Here is a 19449-nt window from a genome sequence, read left to right as displayed (position 1 = left end):
GATCCACTTCCGCCCCATCCCCCTGTGCCTGTCCCTAGACAGCCAGGGCCCCAGAAAAGGCACAAGGCTTCCCATTCCTAGACTCTGGAGGCCCCAGCTGGGCGGGCCTTTCACAACAAGTTTGTTCACTCTCTTCTCAATTTCTGGATGGGGGACTGGGGTACAGAAAGCAGGAGTAATTTACTGCAGGAGGACTAGCTAGGGCTGGAAACCCTAGCTAGTGCTGGGGACAGGACCTCCTGGTGGCCAGTTAAAGCTGTGTCCACCCTGTGCACTTGAATCAAGTTTTCTAAGGAAACTCTGAGGTCTCTTTTTCTCTCTCCTCCCTTCTGTCTGGGCTAGGAAGAGCAATTAGCGTGCGTGGTGAATCACCCTTCTGTTGACTTGTTCATCCCCAAAGCTGATGGTTTCCATGCTTGTCCAGTGGGGTGGAGTCACTTGGGGATGTAGAAGACTGAGAGAGAGCATGGGTGTATATCCAGTAAGATCTTCCATTTTCACCTAGACCAGCTTTTAATTGTTCCCTTGAATGGAGGGGAACATTGGCTGAGAAATATCCTCATGAATTCAATTGGCCTCCCAATGTTATAGAGGAGCCTTTCTCCCACATCCCCCCAAACTCCCATCTTAATTAAGACCCTAATTGATATTGAAAAGGAACTTATTTTCTATGATAATTGATTCTTAATGATATAGGTAAGTGATTTCCCTGTCTGGACATCAGTTTCCTGTTCTGTAAAATGGGAGTGAAATGGGAATCAGGTTCTTCCATTCACTCCTTCTATGATTTGAGGTAGTGGGAAGGGAGAATGGGTCCTGGAAAGAGTCTTGGTCCCTACAATGGCTCCTCCTTGGCTTTAAGACCCCAGACACAAGAGCATTCTGGGAACTGTACTTGGAACTAAACCAGAGCTTTCCACAGTCTTATTGGATTTTCAGAACATTTGCCAGGTGGTGTGTAGCCTTGCCTGTAATTCCAGCTACTTAGGAGGCTGAGGCAGAAAGATCACAGGTTTGAGGCCAGTCTGGGCAATTTCGTCTCAAAATAGAAAGGAAAAGGAAAAAAGGGGCTTGAGGGTAACTGGGGGTATAGCTCATTGGTATAGTACCCTGAGTTCACAAGAAAAAAATGTTTTTCAGAACAATATTCTATGACACAGAAGCAATCTCTTACTTTTCAGGAGAGGAAATTCTGAAGTTCAGAGAAACAGTAATCTGTGAAGGGCCCCATAGTGGAAAGAAACTTCAGACCAGGTTTGTCTGAATCCCAGGCCCAGGCCCTACCCAGAACCTTGCCTATGAGAATGGCGGAGTAAATGTACACACAGATGGTTCTCCCCCATGGAGATCACCTTACCTCATGTCCACATGGTCAAAGTAATGGACCTTGTCATTACTGATAATTGTACCCCACCCTGCATAATTTCAATATCAACATCGCCTCCTGTCTTTTCTGCTCACTTCTTGTAACACCCAACTCCAATAACTCCTTGACCCACCAGGACCTTTAATCTACTGATCCTCCCACTCTGGTCTCTATTTCTCATCTCTCTCATGACCTGACTTTCCTCCTGAACTAACTTGGAGTCCATGGACCATTGCTATAATTACCTCCCTGCATACACCCGGAACCCCTTGCTCCCCTCTCATTAAATTGCATCCACCTGGCAAAACCACACCCTGGTTAAGCCCACACAGCTGATGAAGCTGGAGGCCAAGGCCCTCTGACTGACCTCACTTTACCATCAGGCCCACCACTCCAAGACTCTCCTGGTGCTGTCTGGAAAGCCTACCCGATGACCCAGTCTTTTCACTCTCCCACTGTCCTAGACTACAGGGTCGTACCTTCTCTCTCCTCAGTCCCTGGAAGTTCTGCTTGCATCCTCCTCTCAGCTAATGACCTTGCTTCCTACTCCACTGAGAAAGCAGAAGCAACCTGAAGAGCATTTCCAGGCCTTTCCACACCGTTTTACCCATCTGCCTGGCTCCTCCATGCTTCCTGTTCAGCCTCCCTCCTCCACATGGGGTGAGCCTGCTCCCTTCTCCCTGAGCCCACCGCAGGCCCCATCTTTCTCACCTGCTCAAGGGCTTCAATTCTAGCCACTTTTCCTCACTTGTTGACTGGATCATTTCAATCAGCATTGAAACAGAACTTCTGGCATCTCAAATCAAAAACCAAAACACACAAGAAGAAAGCAAAGTGTTTCTTGTCAGCCCCTCCTCCCCTCTGACAGCAACACTCCAAAAATGTCTACACACGCTGCTGCTTCCGAGGTTCCCCTGTTCCCTCTTGAACACACTTCAACACTCCACCAACACTGCTTTTGCCAAGATCAGGTTGCTAAGTCGAATCATCAAATTTCTGTTGGTTACAACTTTTTTGAGCTATAATTCACATGACATATAACCTACCATATAAAGTGTATAACTCAGGGGTTTTTAGTGTACGACCAGCACCACAATCAGTTTTAGAACATTTCCATCACACCAAGAAGAAATGTTGTACCCTTTAGCAGTCACTCCCCATTTCCCCAATGTCCTCAGCTCCCAGCCCCAGGCCACTGCTAATTACCTGTGGATTTCATATACAGGACATTTCATATAGGTGGAGTCATACAATATGTAGCCTTTTATGACTAATTTCTTTTATTTGGCCTTAACGTTTTCAAGGTTCATTTATGTTGTGGGATATGTCAGCATTTCTTTCTTTCTTTCTTTTTTTTTTAATTATCCCTGGTGGTAGGGATTGAACCCAGGGCTGAGAGCTAGACCCAAAGACCCATTTTTTCCCTTTATTGTCAATTATATTCTATGACTATATGAGATACCACATTTTATTTATCCATTCATTGGTTGGTGGATATTTGGATTGTTTTCACTTTTGGGCTATTTTTGAAGAATGTGCCGCTGACATTCAAGTGTAAGTTTTTGTATTTGTATATGGTTTTTATTTATCTTGGGTATATGTTCAGGGCTAGAATTGCTGGTCATAAGGTAATTTTTTGTTTTGCCATTTGAGGAATTGACAGAGTGTTTTCCACAACAGCTCTACTGTTTATTCTCGTCAAGAGTGCATGAGGACTCAAATTCCTCTGCATCCTCACCAGCACTTGTGGTTATCTGGCTTGTCTTTTTTTTTTTTTTTTTAATGGTGTTGAGTATTGAACCCAAGGTCTTGGATATACAAAACAAGCACTTTATTAATGAGCTATACATCCAGCCTCCCCCCCAAGTTTTTGTTGTTGTTGTTTATTTTTTTTATTTTTATTTTTAAAGAGAGTGAGAGAGGAGAGAGAGAGAGAGAGAGAGAGAGAGAGAATTTTTTTTTAAGAATTTTTAATATTTATTTTTTAGTTCTCGGCGGACACAACATCTTTGTTGGTATGTGGTGCTGAGGCTCGAACCCGGGCCGTATGCATGCCAGGCAAGCGCGCTACCGCTTGAGCCACATCCCCAGCCCTGTTGTTTATTTTTTGAGATAGAGTCTTGCTATATTGCCTAGGCCAGTCTTTTTTTTTTTTTTTGTGTGTGTGTGTGTGTGTACTCGTTTAGTTTTATTGTAACAAAGCAACTTGTACACTTTCAACATTTAAAACTGAACATCGCTTTCCTTTCCAGTGAAAACAAAAAAAAAGAACATTAAAAATAAACAAACAAAATTACAATAGAGAATGTCAATTCCAAATAAGATCCTACAGATTCTGCTGATTCTCCCAACTAGTGGCAGAGCTCAAGTCATCATTAGGAGAGAATTTTATTTTAAAAGTGTCATCTTAAACTGCAAGGATGTCCTTTAAGCATCACAATTAAACATGCCAAAGGAGAAGCCATGTTGTCAAAATGCCCACTTAACCCACCCAAACATCTCAAACCCACCCTTTGCTAACTTTCTATAACCCCATTTAAAAAAAAAATTATAGTTGTAAATAGATAGTGGGCCTTTATTTTATTTTTTTATGTGGTGCTAAGGATCGAACCCAGTGCCTCACACATGCTAGGCAAGCGCTCTGCCACTGAGCTACAGCCCCAACCTATAACCCCGTTTTTTAAAGTTTTTTTTTTTTTTAAACAAGATTTAAATCGGATACATGCTGGTAAATGCTAACTGTCCATATTCACAAGGAAACACAGTGTAATAATATACAGAGAAAGGAGGAAAACAGCTAGAATTCTATGCACTACTACACAGGGGCCTAGAACCCTCCAGCCTCTGGCAGAGCGAAGAGAGAAGAAGGTTTTTCTTTTTTCCCACAGAGCACGATAGTGCTCATTCCATACAGGTTTTTTATTTGTTTGTTTTTGTTTTTGTTGTTTGTTTTTTGAGACAGAAAGGGATAAAAATGAATTTAGAACAGAAGGGTGCAGTGATTTCTTTTCCCATTGTACTCTGCTCAAGGTATTCCCTCCCTCCCAATAAGTTAAGAACCATGGATTGAGAAAAGAGACCTCAAGAACAGGGCGACTAGGGGCTGGGGTTGTGGCTCAGCAGTAGAGCACTTGCCTAGCACATGCAAGGCCCTGGATTCGATCCTCAGCACCACATAAAAATAAATAAATAAAGATATTGTGTCCAACAAAAAAATATTTAAAAAAAAAGAACAGGGCAACTGAGCATAAGTGGGGCAGGGAGGGTGGGGGGAAGAGCACTAAGCAACTCAGTGAGACCATCTCTATTTTTGTTTATTTATTTATTTTGGTACCACTGAGCCACATCCCCAGCCCTATTTTTTTTTTTTTATAGTTTATTTAGAGACAGGGTCTCACTAAGTTGCTTGAGGCTGGCTTTGAACTCCTGTCTCAGCCTCCCAAGCTGCTGGGATTACAGGCTTGCACAGCCACCGAGCCTGCAGAGACCCTGTCTCTAATTAAAATACCAAATAGGGCTGGGGATGTGGCCCAGTGGTCCAGTACCTGCCCCCCACCCCTCCAAAAAAAAAAAAAAAAAAAAACATGAAAACAAAAAACAAAAAAGGTTGGAATCCATCGGTGTTCAATTAGTTATCTTTCCATTTATCATCATCTTCATCTTCTTCACCTTCATCCTTATTGCCTTCTTCATCAATATCTTCCAGTAGTATTGCGATGGATTAGGCCAAATATCATCTTTGATGATCTCTTCTACCTCATCTGCACCTGCGTCAGGATGGTCAGTAAACCAGGTAGAGAAGCTCTCTGTTCTTCCTGCTGCCTCTTCCTGCTGACTTTATTCTGCGTTGAACTTGAACGTCAAGTCCTTTCCAGATTTCCATTTGATTTCAGTGGACTTTGAAGATGGATCGCCACTCTCATTCAGATGAAATTCTTTGGAGAGAACTTTATATTCAAAGTAAGGATTTTCATCAAAATAAAAATCTGTTCTGTAACCTGATTTGATATCTTCAAATTCCATCACTTCAACTCTGATCAAATCATGCAGCGCTGCTTCATCTTCCTCCCTAAGCGGTGTGGACACTTGTGGATGGTTGACAAATGTTGTTACCCCCAAATTGGGGATTTTGGCGATCAATTCTGACCTCTTCTGAAAAAATGGTTGGCGGAGTTATATTTCTGTTCTAGTTTCAACATCTCCTCACTGGCTTGCTCAGTAAGTCTGTCTGTTTCATTCTGTACCTCATCGATATGATCAATTGCTGCTTGTTCTTCTTCTGGGGTCTCGTCTGCCGGTTGGAGTTGAGCTCCTTTCTACTGACTGTCCTTTTGGCGCTGCTCTCGGAGGTGTGTGGGGGGTGGTGACGGGTCAAGCTGGGAGCCGGGAGCGGGGAGGGGCGGATGGGGGGCTTCCCCTCACCACCTGCACCTGCGCTCCCTTGCAGCCCTCCCCCTTGCTTGCTAGCTCAAGCTGCCTTCGCAGCAGGGGGCATGCAGCGTACCTGCCAGGCTGGGGCTCTTGCCTGCGGAGGGAGGCGGGTGCCCGGGCTCCCTTATTGGCGCTCCTGCTCACTGCTCTGCCCAGGCCAGTCTGGAACTCAAGATCCTCCTGCCTCAACCTCTCAAGTGATTACAACTGCACTGCCATGCCCAGTTTGTCAGTCCTTTTATTTTGTAGCCATGTTAGTGGTGTGAAATGGTATCTTACTTTTGTTCTCCCTTTCTTTTTCCCCCTTCCTTTTCTTTCTTTCCCTTTTCCTTTCTGCTTCCTTCCATTTATTTATTTATTTTTATTTATTTTTTTTTTTGCGGTGCTAGGGGTTGAACCCAGGACCCTATGCTTATTGGGCAAATCCTGAACCTGTACCTTCGAGCTACACTCCTAGTTCCTTACTCAATCTCTATACTGTCTGTGACGTGAGGGATCATTCCCTCTTGGATACTTGGTTTCTAAGACATCTCATTGTCCTGGTGGCCTCCTTTGTCCCAGTGGTTCCTCCTTATCTGTTCAACCTCTCCACAGTGAAATACCCTAGCACGCACTCCCGGGTTCTCTTGCCTTTTCTGTCTACACCACTCCCTTGGCAACCTTGTGCAGTTTTAGTGGGCTCTCAATGCCCTCTGTGCACCAGCCAACCCCAAATTCACATATTTCAGTCCAGAGCTCTCTCCTGGACTGTAAAGCTCATTTACTTAATTTTATTCCACATCTCTCCTTATATGTTTATCATCTTCTCAAACTTTGCATATTCAAAGCTGAATTCTTGAACTGAATTGCGGTTCCTCCCCTATCAAATAAAAGGCAACTCCCAGCTTGGGGACTGAAAACTAGAAGCTGTTTTTCACTCTTTTCTCCCTTTTTTTTTGCTGTGCTGGGGATGGAACCCAGTGAGCTCTGCCACTGAGCCACACTCTCAGGCCTACTCCTTTTTCTCTTGCACCCTCCATTCTAGTTGGTCAGCAAGTCCTGGTGACTCTACCTTCAGAACAGACAACATCAGACCGCATCTCACCCACACCCACCCCCCACACCCACCCCCTCATTCCCTGTTTTCTGCCATCTCCATGGCTCAGACCACTGCTTCTCCAGAAGGGCAGGGATTTTATCTATTTTGTTTTCAGGGTAATCCAGTGCCTGAGAAGATGTTGATGTTCAATAAATACCCATGGAAAGAACTTGAAGAGAGGTAAGAGCCAGATCTTAGAGGGACATGGTGGCACCTACCTGTAATCCCAGCAGCTTGGGAGGCAGAGGCAGGAGGATCAGAAGTTCAAGGCCAACTTCAGCAATTTAGCAAGGCACTCAGCAATTTAGTGAGACCCTGTTTCTAAATAAAATATAAAAAAGAAGGGCTGGGGGTGCTGGGGTTGTAGCTCAGTGGTAGAGTGCTCGCCTAGCATTCACGAGGCACTGGGTTCAATCCTTATCTGTTCAGCACCACATAAATGTAAAATAAGATATATTCTAAAACTTAAGAATAAATATTTTTAAAAATATATTAAAAAAAAAAGAAGGGCTGGGGGTGCGTTTGTGGCTCAGCGGTAGAGTGCTCGCCTCACATGTGTGGGGCCCTGGGTTTGATCCTCAGCACCACATACAAATAAATAAATAAAATAAAGGAATTGTGTCCAGCTACAACTAAAAAAATAAATATTTAAAAAATACATATATATAAAAAGAGAGCTGGGGATGTGGCTCAGTGGTTGAACGCCTCTGGGTTCAATCCCTGGTATGGGGGAAAAAAATTAACAACAACAACAAAACAAGCCCATATTTTGCAGGGCATGGTGGAGTGTGGCCTTAGGAGGGCCATTGGAAGTTCCTTCCTATTTTCCCAGCCAAGGAAGCCTGGTGTAGTAGAATCCCAGGGCTCCTGTTCTTATCCCATCTTGGCCTCTTGGGGCACTGTGACCTGGGTACAAATTATTCCCCCTTCACTGAGGCTTGGTTTCCTCATCTGCTCATCAGGGCATTATGACCTCCCTCCCTGGCTGGTGCGAAATACCTGGTGTGTGAGCAGTGTCTAGCATATAGCCAACACGGAAGGCTTTTCCTTCACAGAAAATTTGGAGCAAATTTCAGACAGGAGTGCAGATTTTTGTTGTCAAAGATGTGAGATGTGGTCTGATGCTGGTGGTGGTAAGGAGGTAGAGAAGGAAGAGGGAAGAGAAATGGAGAAAGAGTAGGAGAAAAGGCCCTGAGATCTGAAGGACAGGGAGAGGCCAGGCTGCCCGCAGGGATCTGAGCAGGGCAGGTTTTCCACCTGTCTTGGATTCAGATCTCTCTTTCCTCAGGGTGGTGTAGCTCATAAAGCCTCTCCACCCTGGGCTCTGTTCAGCCCACCCTAAGCGATAGGGAGGCGCATAGAGATGACAGGTAAGGCCATTTCATGGTGAGGAAACTGAGGCTCAGGAATGCACAATTTGCCTTTGGCTCCTCTTCTCTGCTTCTCCGGATGTTCAAGGGCTGTCTTGCTCCCATTCCTACCTCCTCAGGGCATACACCTGAGTGGGTGCTCTTGAGTGGGTCTCCAGCCCTTAGCCCATTCCACACCCCTTTTGTAACAATAACATTGAGATGCCTCTTTCCTGTAGTACAATTCTTAAATTTCCAAAATGCGGAAATCAATGCCATAACCAAAATGTGAAGAAATAAAAGGAAAGTAACCTATACTGTCTCTCTCTTTTTATCCTATAAATACTCAGGCTGACTTTGGTAGATCAGCGCTTGTTGGATTCATGCTTATGAGTCACCTGGGCACCTCATTAAAATGCAGATTCTGAGCCAGCGAGGCTGGGGAAGGAGGTCAGAGTCGACTTTTCCAACCAGCTCCCTGGTGTTACCCAGCTGCTGCTCCACTGGCTGGAGGGAGAGGGCCCCATCTGTCGAGGTGGGCGGCCCGTTGAGCCCGGGGCGCCCAGTTCCCGGCGGGATCATCCGCCCAGAGCCTACCCGTCCAGGGCCCTAGTGAAGGGCAACCGGGTCCGGGCCCGCCCTGCAGCCCAGCCTCATTCCTGGCATCAGGGCGGCGAGCGCCCTGATGCAGAGACAGCAGTTCCCACGGGAGGAGCCCGCCCGGGGAACCGGCCTCGGGGCAGGGAGGGAAGCCTTGAACTGCCTGTCCAGCGAATTGACGTCCGAGGGGCGGGGCCTGTCAGCCCCACCCTCTTCCCTGTCCCGGCTTGGATCTGTAAAGCCCAGGTGCCTCTCCTTCCTCCTTTCCTCCCACATTCCCTCTGCCACAGTCTGGGCTAGGCACCTGCAGTGGTCAGCCCAAGAGGACCCAGCTGTTCCCTGCCATCATCCCTGCTGGTTATGGCGAGGGCAGGGGTTCTGGGGAGTCTTCCACACTTGAGAGCCAGGCCAGACTGATCCTCATCCTAGTCTAGTCACTAGTACAAGGTATCAGAGCTTGGAGGATGTCCTGGGACTGGATCCTGTTATGCCTGGCATGTGTCAAGAAAAGCTTGCAGGGCTGGGGATGTGGCTCAAGCGGTAGCGCGCTCGCCTGGCATGCCTGCGGCCCGGGTTGGATCCTCAGCACCACATACAAATAAAAAGATGTTGTGTCCGCCGAAAACTAAACAATAAATATTAAAATTCTCTCTCTCTCTTAAAAAAAAAAGAAAGAAAAGCTTGCAGGTCTCCTGGGCCTGCATCACCCAGGAAGTACAGCACTGCCCATGTGTGCACGTGGAGCTCCAAATTTCCTTCAGGATCCTTAACTCTGGATATCAGAGCTGGAAGGCTAAATCTCTCATTCTAATCTGGGGAAACTGAGGCCCAGAGAGGGGAAGGGTCTTGCAGCTCACAAGCCTGATAAGGTTCTGATCCTGCTCCTTCGGTTCTTAGATGAAGTCTCTGGGGTTTTCACAGCTCCCTCTGCTGCCTGGGACCTGGGGCCAGTGTTTGACCAGAGCCTATTTCTTTTATTTTAGTGATGGGGTGGGGGAATTGAACCCAGGCATCCTTTGTCATTGAGTTACATACCCAGCTCTTTTTTTTTTTTTTTTTTTGACAGGGTCTCACTAATGGCCTTTCTAAGTTGATGAGGCTGGCCTTGAACTTGTGATCCTCCTGCCTCAGCCTCTCTAGTCAATGGGATTGCAGGCATGCGTCACCCTGCTTGGCTATTAGGGTCAATGTTTGGATACAGTAAACCCCTCTCTCCCCAAGGCTTTACAAGAGGCACCAGGGCTTTACAGATCCAAGGGGTTTAGGGTAAGAGTTGAGTCAAATCAAAGAGAGAGCCCAGCAGGAAAGGGAAGGAGATTTAGTGCCCTATAAAATATACTTTGCCTTTAGGTTTCATTTCCTAAAACAAAGTTGTGCCACTAAAGCAAGAAAGAGACGATGGGGACTTAATTTGGTTTTACTTTTCAATGTCTTGCTTCCTAGACAGAAGGCTCAAGCTCTGACTACAGAGTAGAGACAGAACCAGCCATGCTGGGGGCCTGCTAGAATGGCTCTGTCACTATTCTAAGATTAAGTTTGGCCTGTGTCAGTCCCACATGGAGATAGGAGTGTATTTGGCTCCATCATGGCCTAGCCCACAAGAGATGAAGCTCTGTCTAGGCTTGGGTGGAGATCTTTGTCATCAGGCTCAGGTTCAAGTTTATGTCCAAGGTCAGGGCTCATCCTAGGATCAGGGAACAGGGAGAAGCAGACCTTGGTCCCTGCCAGGACAGACCCAGCCCAGGATTCCTACTCCAGGAGGGTGAGTCAGGCAGCCGGTGCGGAGCCACAGCCTTAGGCTCCAGGGCTGGAGCAGAGGCCCTGGTTGCAGTGATATCCCAGGGCCTGTGGCTTACCATGGCTGGTTCTTGAGGGCAGGCCGCGGGTTGTCACTGAATCCCTCCCCATACAACTTCCCCACAGGACCCTAGGGTTGTGTGGATCCCCTCCTTTCACTTTTCTACTCAAAGCTCTGTTGCTTATGGAGGCAATTGGCACCGTAGCCAGCTCTGCCTATGGGCAGCAGGACTCAGGGATGGAGGTCAGGTTTTCTCGTGGTCTCAGGGCTCTGTCCAGGTGTGCGTGCTAGGAAACAGGTTAGCTGGACAACAGGAACTGTGAGCTCCGGAGCCCCTACCATGGCCGATTTCCAATACCCACATCACACTGTGCCCTGGCTCTGTCCCAGCACAGTCCCCTTGTCTTCCACAGGGCCCAGTTGGCCCATGAGGTCAGGGTTCCCCCAAGGGTTCTTTGCCCTGTCCCTGTGCCTATTGGTGTGAAGGTGACTGTGTTCATGACTGTGGCTTTGGCTGACATTGTGGTTGTGATGGTTGAGTCTCTTCTCAGTGATGGGAGGGGACAGTCAAGGAAGTGTTTCTGTCCCTCAAAAACAAACAAAAAACCTACCAGGTTCCCTAGTAGCATGGGGACCCTGGAAAACCTGACATAGCCTAAGAGCCTCACCTGCTGCCACTCTGCCCTGCTGCTCCATGCAGCGGGGACCTGGCCTCGTGCCACATTCAGGAGCCGACTCTCGGGTGCCCTCACCTTGCTGTCCAAGTCCACATGCTTCCCTGCACTGTGCCCATCTTTCAAACCCAAGTCATTCCTGAGGACAAGTCCTTCTTCCTATTAAGGGATAACCCTCGGTGGCTTCCTGGAAGTGGGAATAAAATGCCAATTCTCTCAGTTCTTTTCCCAGCTGACCTTCCCCTCATCTCCTCCTCCTGCCCCTGGCTCCTATGCTCTTGCTACAGCTGGCCACTTTCTGTGCTGCAAGCACAGCTAGCTTGTCTTTCCTCGGGGACGTCAAGCCCACACCCTTCCCAGCTCTCCACCTGTCTGGTTGCTCTTTCCCCAGCCTCAGCTCAACTAGGCCTTCCCTGACCCCCTTTTAGAAGGGGCTCCCGCAGTCACTCTTTACCTCGTCACCCCCATTTCTGCCCACCCTGCCAGTCCCATCCACAGTCACCTTGTTTAGATGTGTTACCTTTTTATTTTTTATTTTATTTTTTTAAGAGAGAGATAATTTTTTTAATATTTATTTTTTAGTTTTTGGTGGACACAACATCTTTGTTGGTATGTGGTGCTGAGGATCGAACCCAGGCCGCATGCATGCCAGGCAAGAGCGCTACCGCTTGAGCCACATCCCCAGCCCTGTGTTACCTTTTTAGGGTGCAGGATCTCAAACTTCTGAGCTCAAGTGATCCTCTCACCTCAGCCTCCCAAGTGCTGGGTCTGTAGATGCCTGCTACTCTGCTGGCCACCTACCTGTATCACTTGTATCCCTGTCTTCCCCACCAGATTGCAAATTCCAGAGGGTGGGGACCAACAAGTAGCTGTAGAATAAATGAAAAAATGGCTATGCTTATTTACTCTTTGTCATGCCTGGACCATTGATAACATCTTGTTTGAATGTCAGGCTTGCCGCAGTGACACATGCCGTTGTATCTCAGTGGCTCTGGAGGCTGAGGCAGGAGGATCTCAAGATCAAGGCCAGCCTCAACAACTTAGTGAGTCCTTGTCTTAAAATTAAAAAAAAAAAAAAGGGGGGGGCTGGGGATGTGGCTCAGTGGTTAAGACCCTCTGGGTTCAATCTCCAGGAAGCCCCCCCCCCAAAAAAAAAATATGTCAAGCCTGCTTTCTGTTCTTCACTGGGGTAGAGGGGCAAGGGGCAAAGCATCTTCATTCTGGGGACCAGGAAGCTGGGTTTAAGAAGCTGCTGGCACTGCTCTCCCCACTGCAGCGGCTGCTGGGTAGCCAGGAAGCTGGAGATCTAAAAATTGGTGACTTGACACCAGGTGGCTGCTGCAGAAAACCTTCATGTCACTGCGACCTTGCTGGCTGGCAAAAATGGCCAAAAGGGGTCAAGAAATAATACAAGATGAAATAGCAAAATCACAGCCACAACCAGCCCTTTACAGCGCTTGCTCTATTCTCCCTATTTGTAAGTGGGAGAGCCCAGGAGCTGAGAGGAGGGCGCACCGCTCAGCACCGCGTCCTGCTCCTGGGAACCTAATTGGATTCCAGAGGCGCACAGGCTGCAGAGGCGATGTCATTGTTCCCTGGCCGACCTCCCCAGCAGGTTAAGCATACCAAGTCACAGTCCCTGCCCTATGACCTCACTACCACTGTCACCTCTCCATCAATGCCACCATCAAGAACCATCCCTGGAACCACTGTCAAGTCATTATCAGCCCCGTCGCCTCCTCTACCAACGTCAAGATCTGACTGAGCAGTCACTTTTTCCATCATTCCACAGCGTCACCATCAGACTCACTGCCACCACTGTCATGATTACCCCCCTTAGATTCCTTGGCAGGAAGTGTCCAGATGGTAGTGAGGTCACTCCTTGCTTTGGTGTTCCCAGGGTAATTGCTTAATGTGATGGCTGTGGCCCTGAGCTTGCTAGATACCCTGCACTACTAGGGAATCTTCCTAGGCTCTGCCGAAGCTGAGGAGGGCTCTGGCTGCACGGTCCCAGAGAGCCTCTGGGAAGCCATTTTGTCCATCCCCCTGCCTCTCGAATGCTTTGCCTTTATGGTGGAAAAAGCAATATTATGATTGTTCAGAGTGCTGGTGGGGTGAGTCTGGATCAGCAGGTGACATCGCCTCTCTGGGCCACAGTTTCTTCTGTAAGAAGGGACAGATGAGTTACCTTGTAGAGTATGGGGGATTTGAGGGTGTGTAAATGAAGAATCTGCCACAGTCAACAAATATATGAAAAATGTTCAACATCTCTAGCAATTAGAGAAATACAAATTAAAACGACACTGTCAGAATGGCAATTATCAAGAATACAAATAACAAGCCAGGCGCGGTGGCACACACCTGTAATCCTAGCAGCTTGGGAGGCTGAGACAGGAGGATTGAGAGTTCAAAGCCAGCCTCAGCAAAAGCGAGGTGCTAAGCAACTCAGTGACACCCTGTCTCTAAATAAAATACCAAATAGGGCTGGCGATGTGGCTCAGTGGTTGAGTGCCCTGAGTTCAATCCCCGATTAAAAAAAAAAAAAAGAATACAAGTAACAATAAATGTTGGCAAGGATTTTGGAGGAAAAGGTACATTCATACATTGCTGGTGGGGCTGCAGATTGGTGCAACCACTTTGGAAAGCAGTATGGAGATTCCTCAGAAAACTTGGAATGGAACCACCATTTGACCAAGTTATCCTACTCCTCAACATATACCCAAAGGACTTAAAATCAGCATACAACAGTGATGTGGCCACATTAATGTTTATAGCAGCTCAATTCACAATAGCCAAACTATGGAACCAACCCAGGTGCCCTTCAATAGATGAATGGATAAAGAAAATGTGGTACATATACACAATGGAATATTAGTCAGCCATAAAGAAAAATGAAATTATGACTTTTGCAGGTAAATGGATGGAACTGGAGACTATCAAGCTAAGTGAAATAAGCCAGTGTGTGGGGGGGAACCAAAGGCTGAATGTTTTCTTTGATATGCAGATACTGACACACAACATGGGGCATGGGCAGGGAGGAGTGGAGGTCACTGGATTGGACAGGGGAGTGGGGGAGGGGTATGGGAATGGGAAAGAGTAGATTGAGTCTAACATAACTTTCCTATATGTGCATATGTGAACACACGACCAGTGAAACTCCACATCCTGTACAAACACAAGAATGGGAAGTTGTACTCCGTGTATGTGGGATATGTCAAAACACATTTGATTGTCATGTATAATTAAAATGAACAACAACAACAAAAGAACTTGCCAAGAGTACCCAGTACCCAGGAAGCTCTCAAATGGAAGCCACTAATGTCTTGTCCTTTTTTTTGTCAATGATATAGGGCTCATATCATACCAGGCACTGTTGTGAGCACTCTACAAATTTCAATTCATTCATTTAGACCTCATAAGAGCTCTATGAGACAGGTAATGCCATTACTTCTATTTTATAGATGTGAAAACTAAAGCACAAGGTCAACTAACTTACACAAGGTCTCATAGCTAGTTAGTGAGGGGACCAGGATTTTAACACAGGGAATGTAGCGCTAGAGCCTGAGCTCTTAACCTCATGCTATTTGGCAGCAAGTACCCCCTCCCCCTGTTCTAAAAATCTTCCTTCTTTGCACAGGCCAGGTTAGAGAAGCCGCCACTCTTTTTGTCCAGCATGTGGAAAAGAGCCTCTTGAAGCCATTGCATTTAGTCCCTTGTCTCTGGACAGAAATGCCCCCATTCACCTTGTCCAGATCTCCCATCCCTCCCAGTCAGGAAGTCCTTCCTGCTGTCTGACTTGAATATGGGCTGAGGCAACAGTTCCCAGGGAGGAACCTCCTCAGCTGGGACATCTTGTGAGAGGGGCCCCAGGAGATGTGGTGGTAGTGGCTTGAGTCTGGGCTCCTAGAGAAGGAAGTGGGGGGGGGGGGGATGTGGCTCAGCGGTAGCGTGCTCGCCTGGCATGCGTGCGGCCCGGGTTTGGCCCGGGTTAGGGGGCTTCCCGGCACCGGAGTGGGGGCACAGCTCCTGAACAGGAAGTCCTATTAGTCACTCTCATGGTCCTTTGTTTACTCTCCTCAGCTTGACCGAGGGCTCTAGGGAGCCTCTCCCACTGCCCAGGCCGCGGAGGAGGCCCTCTGCACTCTCCTTGGTCCTCATCCCGCTCCCTCCCTGTGTTCCTCCCAGCTGTCAGGGTCTGAAGCTCTTTTTCCCAGCTCCCCACTCCCTTTCTCCTCTCCAGTCTTATCTCTCTTCCTCCTTCCTCCTTCCTGGTGGGACTCCCTGGGGACCTGGCACTAGGCCTGGTAGACCCCCCCATGTCCTACCCTCCCATCTTCTCTTCCCAACTTAGCCTCTGTCTCAGACAAGGGCCCAAACTACAAAGAAAACTGGGAGCTGAGGCTGCTCAGGTGGCCCCTGGACACGTGTAAACCCCCTGTGGGGACATATACAAGGGATGGGAGGAATTTTTCATTAAGTCTAGATTTTCTTTCTTCTTGCTTTTTTTTTTTTTTTTTTTTTTGGTATTGGGGATTGGACCCAGGGCCTCACACAGGCTAGGCGAGTGCTCTACCACTGGGCGACATCCCCAGACTTTTAAAATTTCATTTTGAGACAGGGTCTCGCTAAATTACCTATACTGGCCTGGAACTTGCAAGCCTCCTGCCTCAGCCTCCCCACTCTGGGCAAGTCTAGCTTTTCCGAAGGTTCGAGGCCTGGCCTCCTGACTTCAATTCGTGTCACGGGCTGCCTCAGCCTCACGGCTCTGGCTCCCACAGGATGGCTGCGGCCTCTGCTGCAATTCCTCCTGCATGGCACTCGTCCTGTGGGGTGGCCCAGCACCCTGAGGGGCCCCTGTGGGAGAATCTGCAGTCCCTTCTGCACTAACACCCAGGGCCCAGCACCCGAGACAACCACCGAGACAACCACCGTGGCGTGTGGCGCATTCAGCTTGGTGCCATCGAGGTTCACCAAGGGTCTGACTTGCTGCCTCCTCCCCCTCCTCTGCATTTTCAAGGCCACCACCAAGACCACCCACATCACCACAGCTTTCTGAGTGGTCTGTCTCTCTCCCTCTGGTTTCCCTGCCAAGCCTTTCCCACAGGATGGTCCCTCTGCCCACGGGGCTTTTTCCCGTGATTCATTCAGCTCTTTCACATCCTTCAGTTTCAGCTCCAGTGTCTCTTTCTCAGGGACAATGTCGTGTCCTCTCCCCGGGGACAGCCCGTGACTGATCAGTGTGCGGAGGCTGAGAGGCCTGGCACCTTGCCTTAGGATGCGCCAGCTCTGAAGGGCCATCCTAGCTTCTCATTTCTGACCCTCCCCACCCAGTGAGTGAGGCCCCTGCCCAGCGATCCCAGGCTTCCTGGACTTTCATTAGCAGCCCTTGTCCCTTTGTAACTGGCTTTGTTTATCTGTTTATATGTGTTGAGCACCTCCTATGTCCAGCATGTTGTAGGCACCAACGTAGCAGAGAAAGAGAGACAAGCATCCCTGCTCCGGACAAGGACACCGACAATAACTGATAATGCACAACATGACATGAGGTGGTTCTCGGCCAGGTGGGAGAGGGAGAGCAGGGCCTGTCTGAGCTGAGAGAGGAAACCGGGGAACATCTCTGTGTGGAATATTCTAGGCAGAGGAACAGCAGGCAGAAAGGGCTGTGGGGCAGGAATGTGCCCGTGAACTTGAGATACAAGGAGACTGTGTGTCTAGGGTGGAAGGAGCAAGTGGCAGGGGGGTCAGGTGGGAAGGTCACCTGTCACCCAGTCCCAGAGTTTGCATTTGATTCTGAGTGGGAGGCCCATGGGGAGCCTGAGGGAGGGTCGGGAGGAAGCTCCTCTGGGCTGTGCAGAGCGGGTGTCTGGGGCCTCATTCTCAGGACAACGCGGTCATCCTGAAAGAGGTAGCTGATGGTGTGGGAGGTGGCTGATGGTGTGGGGTGGTGCAGAAGCCGCAGGGCTCCATGTGGAAGGGAGGTGGTGCCTGTGGACTGACTGGCGTGTGCAGAAGAGAGATGCTATGTGTTTAAGGCCTTGAATGGAACCGCCATTTCTTTGTGATTCCTTGATCTCTTCCTGTCTAGGAGGGCAGGGACCTTTTCTGGTCTGGTTTAGCTTCACTGAGTTTAGCCTTTTACTTGGAATACCACAGATGCTTCATGAATGTTTGTTGAATGACTGAATGAAAGATGTGGGCCCTATGGGAATTCCAACCCTGTCTTCTAGCTTCATGCCAATGCCTTTTCTCTCTTGCCAGGTTTTTGGAGATCGAGAGACAGGAGCAGGACAAGGGCTTGGCTAGTAGCAAAACAGAGTCCATGGCCACCAAAGGTTGCCAAAGAATGGCTTACCAGACTCAAGTTGGAGCCAGGCCAGCCTCCAGCCCACTCTGCTGGAAGGTGGGCACATGGCCAGGCCAGCTTGGCACGGCCTCCCTGGGGAGAAAGCCGCCACCACTCACAGCCTGGCTCCCTGGAGCCCAGGGGGAGTCCAAGCTTGGAACAGCTATGCCCAAAGAGGAATGTGCCCAGGCTGTGCCCAGGGGGAGGGAATAGTCACACTGGCCTCTCTGATTCAGGGTCTCCCTCCAAGGCAATGGATAAAGGATAAGCCAGACTAGGCCAGACAGGTTTGTTGAGCCTGGATGGGGGTCCCTTGTGACCCTTTGTCATGGGCCCCTTGTGTTTTCCTCCCCTATCCCTTAACCCAGCTCCTGACTACCCCTGTGTGTGTGTGTGTGGTCAGCTGCTCTGTGTCACCAGCTCTCTGGGGGCAGGGATGGTGCCTGTCCCCTGGCTTTACCCAAGAGGCACTGGGAACTCTGCAGGAATGAATGGGGGAGGAGGGAAGGAATGAAAGCCCTTTGTCAACTGCAAGGCCTGGTGGTGGGACAGTGAGAATTGTCAAATAACTACTCACTAGGCAGGCAGAGGAAGCCACACAGGAAGAGCCTCAGCCCCATGTGGCCTGGCAGGGTATAATCTGAACAGCCTCCTCCAGCCCCACCTACCCCACCCCTCACTGCAGGATCATGAGACTTAAAAATAACAATCATCACAATAATCAAGACATCAGTTTCGCCCCTACTACCTCATTTAATCTGCACAACAAAATCATGAGATGGGAACTACCATTATTCCCATTCTAAGATTTGTAAGCGGAGGCTCGGGGAGCCTCATTCATTTACTCAAGATAACTAATCAGCGGGGCAGAGATTCAAACTCAGATGTCTGAGGTCCCAGTCCACCAGAGTTAGCCCTGACTCTCCTCACCCCCTCTTCTTCTTTATTTTCTTTATTTCTGCAGTCCTGGGGGTCAAACCCAGGGCCTCGCACACACTAAGAAAACACTCTACCAGGGAGATACGCCCCCCCCCCCATTTAAATCTTCCCCATATTCAATCTGTCTCCCCCCAGATTCCTGCTCAGCAGCTTTGAGCAGGCACTTCTCAGAGCCTCAGTTTGTCTGCCTGTAAAATGAACACATTGCATCCACACTGCAGGAACTTGCTCCTTTGGAGGGAAGGGCTCTGAGGACGAAAGTACTGAGTGTGAACTGTCCAGAGCTGGGTAAAGCAAGGCCAAGGAGTGGAAGTCACTGCAGTATCCTGCCCGAGGTCACCCCCAGTTGGTAAGGAAGGTCTCTGCCTCCCAGCCCTGGGCTCTGTTTGGGCATGGTGGGTGAGTAAGGGTGAGCATGAGTGTGATTGTGGAAGCTGTGTGCGTGTGTGTATGTGAGTGTGAGAGGAGATCCTCCTCTGGAGGTCTCCTAGAAGTGAAACAAACCCCTGCTGTTTCTGATTTAAGGTTTTCAGTATATTAAATAAAAAAGTTATAAAGATTGCAGAAAACATGGTACATTTTAAATGTTTACATTTAACAAATGAATGCTTTTTACACAAAAAACGCAACGCAATATAATTGTGCTATTCACAAGATAATTACAGGATTTATAGAAAATATTAATTCATAGTGCACTGTAGGAGGTGTGGCTGGGTAATGAGGCACAAATTTAGAGTTGTCTGATGAGCGGTTCCAAGCTTCTCTCCCATTGTGCATCTTTGTTGCCACATGTCGCATCCTCCTTTGGGCATCCAGTGGCCTATACTGCTATCCTCCCTCTGATCCCCTCCTTGCTTTACTAAACAACTCC

The 19449-nt window shown here is 48.5% G+C and overlaps 1 pseudogene across 1 annotated transcript; it reads right to left on the bottom strand.

Annotated features, from left to right (window-relative positions):
- Positions 1–4990: 4990 nt before the first annotated feature.
- LOC308655572 (protein SET-like) lies at positions 4991–8806 on the bottom strand (annotated as a pseudogene). The gene is made up of 3 exons: positions 8713–8806; positions 5831–5891; positions 4991–5742 (listed from the first exon to the last, which is right to left on the bottom strand). The product of its transcript is annotated as a protein SET-like (transcript).
- Positions 8807–19449: the final 10643 nt, after the last annotated feature.

This window comes from Spermophilus citellus (genome assembly GCF_964194105.1).
Source record: "Spermophilus citellus genome assembly, chromosome: 9".
In the NCBI taxonomy this organism is placed as follows: domain Eukaryota; kingdom Metazoa; phylum Chordata; class Mammalia; order Rodentia; family Sciuridae; genus Spermophilus; species Spermophilus citellus.
Note: the sequence above shows the minus strand (reverse complement) of the source record. Positions and strands in the feature narration are given on the sequence as shown.